Below are 7,573 nucleotides of genomic sequence, written 5' to 3'. Positions count from 1 at the left end.
ACCTCAAAATGGTTAGACAGGCTTGAATGGTTGACATAATTAAATGAGAAAATTAATCATGATAAATACAATATCTTATAGTAGAGTTAAAAATAAAATTCAAACCATGGCAGCAGGTGGTTTACTGGTAGACTCAGTTTGAAAATGTTGGGGAGGTTTTAGTGAACTACAAGATAAACATGAGCTAACAATATGACATGGGTGTTGTGCGAAGGGAGAGAAGGTTAGGACTCCCCTTCATAAGGATGGAAGAGGTCCTAGTGGCCTTTACAGCACATATACAGTTAAGGCATTGCCATGTACTCTGTGGCATCTAACCACGTTTTTAAAACTGAATGGGAATAAAAAGGAATATACTTTTTCTCAGTGGCATATGGCACATACTTGAAAATTGACCATGTAGTAGGGCATAAAAACCTCACAATCCAGTGCAGAAAGGCACAAGTAGTCAAAGCATCCCTTTCAGATCACGATGCAATAAAAATTATTTGTAACAAAGAACCATGGAGAAATAAGCTAAAAATTAATTGGAAACTAAATAATCTAATTCTAAAGAATGAGTGGGCCAAAGAACAAATCAGAGAAACAATTAATAACTTCATTCAAGAGAATGACGATAATGAGACAACATACCAAAACTTAAGAGATGCAGGAAAAGCAGTTCTTAAGGGAAGTTTTATATCTCTAAATGCTTATATGAATAAAATAGAGAAAAAGGAGATCAATGAATTGGGCATGCAACTGAAAAAGTGAGAAAAAAGACCAAATTGAAAATCCCCAATTAAATGTCAAATTAGAAATATCAAAATTCAAAGGAGAGATTAATAAAATTGAAATCAAGAAAAATATTAAATTAATAGATAAAACCAAGAGTTGGTTTTATGAAAAAACCAATAAATCTTTGGTCAATTTGATTTAAAAAAGAAAGAAGGGGGGGCGGAGCCAAGATGGCGGCTGGTAAGCACGGACTAGAGTGAGCTCCATACCCGAGTCCCTCCAAAAACCTACAAAAATGGCTCTGAACCAATTCTAGAACGGCAGAACCCACAGAAGAGCAGAGGGAAGCAGGGCTCCAGCCCAGGACAGCCTGGATGGTCTCTGGGTGAGGTCTATTCCACACGGAGCTGGGAGCTGGGAACGGAGTGGAGCAGAGCCCAGCCTGAGCGGCGTGGACGATCCAGACCAGAAGCCGGGCGCAGGGGGCCCTAGCGCCCTGAATATGTGAGCTGCGGCAGTTACCAGACCCCTCGACCCACAAACACCAAAGACTGCGGAGAAGGTTAGTGGGAAAAGCTGCAGGAGTGGAAGGAGTTCACGGTTCGGCTTCCAGCCCCGGGGGCAGCGGAAGTGGGGCAGCTACAGCTGTTGTTACTTCCGGCTCCAGGCCCACCTGGTGGGAGGGATTAAGTGGCGGATCAGAGCAGGAGCTCAACAGCCTGCTGAAGATCTAAGCCCAGCCTAGACTGGGGGTCCTTGGGGAAGGAGGAGTGTGGCTCTGACAGAGCTGGCACCTCCCCCCCAAACGTAGAACATAGAACTCGTTAGTCTACAAGCAGTCATACCCCACTGAAAAACTCAAGGGTCAAGTTAGTTGGTTGGGAATATGGCCAGGCAGCGAAAACGCGCCCAGATTCAGTCTCAGACTTTGGATTCTTTCTTTGGTGACAAAGAAGACCAAAACATACAGCCTAAAGAAGACAACAAAGTCATAGAGCCTACAACCAAAGCCTCCAAGAAAAACATGAACTGGCCCCAGGCCATAGAAGAACTCAAAAAGGATTTGGAAAAGCAAGTTAGAGAAGTAGAGGAAAAATTGGGAAGAGAAATGAGAAGGATGTGAGAAAACCATGAAAAACAAGTCAATGACTTGCTAAAGGAGACCCAAAAAAATACTGAAAAATACACTGAAGAAAACAACACCTTAAAAAACAGACTAACTCAAATGGCAAAAGAGCTCCAAAAAGCCAATGAGGAGAAGAATGCCTTGAAAGGCAGAATTAGCCAAATGGAAAAGGAGGTCCAAAAGACCACTGAAGAAAATACTACTTTAAAAATTAGATTGGAGCAAGTGGAAGCTAGTGACTTTATGAGAAATCAGGATATTATAAAACAGAACCAGAGGAATGAAAAAATGGAAGACAATGTGAAATATCTCCTTGGAAAAACCACTGACCTGGAAAATAGATCCAGGAGAGATAATTTAAAAATTATTGGACTACCTGAAAGCCATGATCAAAAAAAGAGCCTAGATACCATCTTTCAGGAAATTATCAAGGAGAACTGCCCTGATATTCTAGAGCCACAGGGCAAAATAGAAATTGAAAGAATCCATCGATCACCTCCTCAAATAGATCCCAAAAAGAAATCTCCTAGGAATATTGTGGCCAAATTCCAGAGCTCCCAGATCAAGGAGAAAATACTGCAAGCAGCCAGAAAGAAACAATTTGAGTATTGTGGAAACCCAATCAGAATAACCCAAGATCTGGCAGCGTCTACATTAAGAGATCGAAGGGCTTGGAATGCGATATTCCGGAGGTCAATGGAGCTAGGATTAAAACCTAGAATCACCTACCCAGCAAAACTGAGTATCATGTTCCAAGGCAAAATATGGAGTTTCAATAAAATAGAGGACTTTCAAGCTTTCTCAGTGAAAAGACCAGAACTGAATAGAAAATTTGACTTTCAAACACAGGAATCAAGAGAAGCATGAAAAGGTAATCAAGAAACGGAAATTGCAAGGGACTTACTAAAGTTGAACTGTTTTGTTTACATTCCTACATGGAAAGATGATGAGTATGATTCATGAGACCTCAGTATTAGGGTAGTTGAAGGGAATATGCATGTATGTGTGTGTATATATATATATATATTTATGTATATATATAAGTGAATGTGTTGTTATGTATATATCTATGTGTATATGTATGTATGTGTATGTATGTGTATATATATGTATATATGTGTTTTTATGTATGTGTATATATATATATATATATATGTAAAAGAGAGAGAGCAGACACAGGGTGAGTTGAAGATGAAGGGAAGATATCTAAAAGAAATAAAATGAAATTAAGGGATGAGAGAGTAACATACTGAGAGAGGGAGATAGGGAGAGATAGAATGGGGTGGATTATCTCGCATAAAGGTGGCAAGAGGAAGCAGATCTATGGGAGGAGGGGAGAGGGCAGGTGAGGGGGGAATGAGTGAACCTTGCTCTCATCAGATTTGGCCTGAGGGGGAATACCATACATACTCAGTTGGGTATCTTACCCCACAGGAAAGAAGAGGGAGGAAGATAAAAAAAAAAATAAAAGGCAGGGGGATGATGCAGGGGAGGGCAGATGGGGGTGGAGGTAATCAAAACAAACACTTTGGAAAGGGGACAGGGTCAAAGGAGAAAATTCAATAAAGCGGGATGGGTTGGGAAGGAGCAAAATGTAGTTAGCCTTTCACAACATGAGTATTGTGGAAGGGTTATACATAATAATACATGTGTGGCCTAGGTTGAATTGCTCAACTTCTTAGGGAGGGTGGGTGGGAAGGGAAGAGGGAAGAGAATTTGGAACTCAAAGTTTTAAAATCAGATGTTCAAAAACAAAAAAAGTTTTTGCATGCAACTAAAAAATAAGATACACAGGCAATGGGGCGTAGAAATTTATCTTGCCCTACAAGAAAGGAAGGGAAAAGGGGATGAGAGGGGAGGGAGGTGATAGAGGGGAGGGCTGACTGGGGAACAGGGCAACCAGAATATAAGCCATCTTGGAGTGGGGGGAGGGTAGAAATGGGGAGAAAATTTGTAATTCAAAATGTTGTGAAAATCAATGCTGAAAACCAAATATGTTAAATAAATAAATTGCATTTAAAAAAAAAAAGAAATTTAAAAAAAAAAAAAGAAAGAAGAAAATAAAATCACCAGTATCAAAAATAAAACGGGTAAACTCACCTCCAGCAAAGAGGAAATTAAAACAATAATTAGGAATTATTTTGGCCAATTGTATGCCAATAAATTTGAGAACCTTGGGGATATGGAGAAATATCTATAAAAATATAAATTGCCCAGGTTAACGAAAGAAGAAGTAAAATACATTAATAACCCCATCTCAGAAAAAGAAATTGAGCAAACCATCAATGAACTCCCTAGGAAAAAATCTCCAGGGTCAGATGGTTTTATGTGTGAATTCTCTCAGACATTTAAAGAACAACTAATTCCTATACTTTATGGACTATTTGGGAAAATAGGTGAAGAAAGAGACCTACCAAATTCTTTTTATGACACAAATATGGTACTAATACCTAAACCAGGAAGAGTCAAAACAGAGAAAGAAAATGATAGACCAGTTTCCCTAATGGCTATTGATGCAAAAATTTTGAATAAAATATTATCAGAAAGATTGCAGCAACTTATCACATGAATAATACATTAGGACCAGGTAGGATTTATTCCAGGAATGCAAAGCTGGTTCAACATTAGGAAAACTATCAGCATAATTGATCATGTCAACAACAAAACTAGCAGATACCATATGATCATCTCGTGCAGAAAAAGCCTTTGACAAAGTACAACACCCATTCCTATTAAAAAAAAAAACACTAGAAAGCATAGGAATAAATGGAGCCTTCCTTAAAATTTTAAATTGCATCTACCTAAAACCATCAACTAGCATTATTTGTAATGGGGATAAGCTAGATGCATTCCCAATAAGAACAGGGGTGAAACAAGGATGCCCATTATCACCCATATTATTCAATCTGGTACTAGAAACATTAGCTGTAGCAATAAGAGAAGAAAAAGAAATTGAAGGAATTGGAATAGGCAAAGAAGAAACTAAATTATCACTTTTTGCAGATGATATGATGATTTACTTAGACAATCCTAGAGAATCAAATAAAAAACTACTTGAAATAATATACAACTTTGGCAAAGTTGCAGGATATAAAATAAACCCACATAAATCCTGGGCATTCCTATACATTACTAACAAAGCCCAACAGCAAAAGATAGAAAATGAAATTCCATTTAAAGTTACTGTAGACACTATAAGATATTTGGGAGTCTATCTGCCAAGACAAACCCAAGGCCCATATGAACATAATTATGAAACACTTTTCACATGAATGAAGTCAGATCTAAATAAATGGAAAAATATCAGTTGCTCATGTTTAGCCTGAGCTAATGTAATACAAATGACAATTTTACCAAATAAATTTATTTATTCAGTGCCATACCCATCGAACTACCAAAAAGTAATTTTACACAGCTGGATAAAATAATAACTAAATTCATCTAGAAGAACAAGAGGTCTAGAATATCTAGGGAATTAATGAAAAGAAATGCTAGTGAAGGTGGCCTAGCCATACCAGATATTAAACTGTACTACAAAGCAGCAGTCATCAAAACTACCTGGTACTGGCTAATAAACAGAGTCATGCATCAGTGGAATAGGTTAGGTACACAAGATGCAGTAGTCAATGACTATAGCAATCTACTCTTTGATAAACCCAAAGAATCCAACTTCTGGGCTAAGAATTCACTATTTCACAAAAACTGCTAGGAAAATTGGAAAATGGTAGGGCAGAAACTGGGCATAGACCAATATCCTACACCATATATTAAAATAAAGTCAAAATGGGTTCATGATTTAGGAATAAAGGCTGATACTATAAGCAGTTTGGGAGAGCAAGGAATAGTTTACCTATCAGATTTATGGAAAAGAAAAGAATTCATGACCCAACAAGATATAGAGAGCATTACAAAATGCAAAATGGATAATTTTGATTATGTTAAATTGAAAAGTTTCTGCATAAAAAAGCCAATGTAACAAAGATTATGAGGGAAGCAGAAAATTGGGAGAAAATCTTTACAACTAGTGTCTCTGATAAAGGCCTCATCTCTAAAATATACAGGGAACTGAGCCAAATTTATAGGAATACGTATTATTCCCCAATTGAGAAATGGTCCAAGGATATGAACAGGCAGTTTTCAGAGGAAGAAATTAAAGACATCTATAGCATATGAAAAAGGCTCTAAATCACTACTGAGTAGAGAAACGCAAATCAAAACAACTCTTAGTTACCACATCTCTCCTGTCAGATTAGCTAAATGACAAAATAGGAAAATGATAAATGCTGGAGAGGATGTGGGAAAATTGGAAAATTGTTACATTGCTGGTGGAGTTTTGAACTGATCCAGCCATTCTGGAGAGCAATTTGGAACTATGGCCAAGGGTTATAAAAATGTTCATACCCTTTGACCCAACAATACCACTTCTAGGGTTGTACCCCAAAGAGATCACACAAGTGGGAAAAGGACCCCTATGTACAAAAATATTTATAGCAGCTCTTTTTGTAGTAGCAAAGAATTGGAAATCAAGGGGAGGCCCATCAATTGGGGAATGGCTGAACAAGTTGTTGTATATAAATGTAATGGAATACTATTGTGCTATAAGAAATGGGGAAGATATGGAAGCCATAATAACCTGGAAAAAGATACACAACATAATCTGAGTGAGCAGAGCAGAACTAGGAGTACGTTATACACAACCACAGATATATGGATTCTGTGATGACTAACCTTCATAGACTTAGCTCTCCTCAGCAATACAAGGTTCAAAGACAACTCCAAAGGACTCATGAGGGAGAGAGATAACTACATCCAGAGAAAGAACTATGGAGACTGAATGCAGATTGAGACGAACTGTTGCTCTCCTTTTTTTCTTTTGTTTTTTTTTTCCTCTCTTTTTGTTTTTGGGCTTTTTTGTTTTGTTTTGTTTCTTCTTTCTCATGGTTCATTCCATTGGTAATAATTCTTCTTTACAACTTGACTATTGTGTAAATAAGTTCAATGTGAAGTTATATGTAGAATATATACCAGATTCCATGCCATCTTCAGGTGGAGGTGAGAAAATCTGGAACTCAGAATCATGCAGAACTGAGTGTTGTAAACTAAAAATAAAGAAATTTTAAATCAAAAAAATTAAAAAAAAACAATATGACATGGGAGAGAAATGATGTGATAAAAGAGACAGGATACACAAATGAGAGAAAGTCATGTTTCTGTTGTTCTCCCCATTGGTTAATCTATCTCTGAAGTACCATATGTTGTATTGGGCACCAAATATTTTTAGACATACTTCAGGTGAAGAGTATCTAGATGAGAAGAGTATCCAGAAATGAGAGATGTGGTTGCCTCTTTCCTGTTCGTTTCCCTAATAGATAAAAAATCACTCAAAAAGAATTTGATTGAAGTAACCACATAGGAAAAAAAAACTGTAAGTGGGTGAAGAATGGGATTTGCTAAGCTTTATCCTGATGACCTGTTGACTAGACAGGTTTCCATAAGTATGCTTAGGCGGTAAGTCTACCAAAGATGAATAGAAATACTACTGCATCATTGCTGTGCTGGGGTAAAATAAAGTTCCTTTTTGCTAACCATTCAATGACTTACGAATGCTTAAATATTTATACTAGTGATCTCCAAAGTTAGAGCCATGATCCTGTAAAGAGGCTGTACTATGACCCTAAGCTCTAAGACGTGCCCTGATATACCAAGCCCTCCGAACAATGCACCAAGTAG

General features: G+C 37.5%; 1 non-coding gene across 1 annotated transcript; it reads left to right on the top strand.

Annotated features, from left to right (window-relative positions):
* Window positions 1-201: 201 nt before the first annotated feature.
* LOC118840591 lies at window positions 202-329 on the top strand. Its single transcript, XR_005009766.1, has one exon. It is a non-coding gene; the product is annotated as a U6atac minor spliceosomal RNA (small nuclear RNA).
* Window positions 330-7,573: the final 7,244 nt, after the last annotated feature.

The sequence above is a fragment of the Trichosurus vulpecula genome, chromosome 2 (genome assembly GCF_011100635.1).
Source record: "Trichosurus vulpecula isolate mTriVul1 chromosome 2, mTriVul1.pri, whole genome shotgun sequence".
Classification (NCBI taxonomy): domain Eukaryota; kingdom Metazoa; phylum Chordata; class Mammalia; order Diprotodontia; family Phalangeridae; genus Trichosurus; species Trichosurus vulpecula.
The sequence above is the reverse complement of the archived record's forward strand: the minus strand, read 5'-3'. Positions and strand labels throughout refer to the sequence as shown.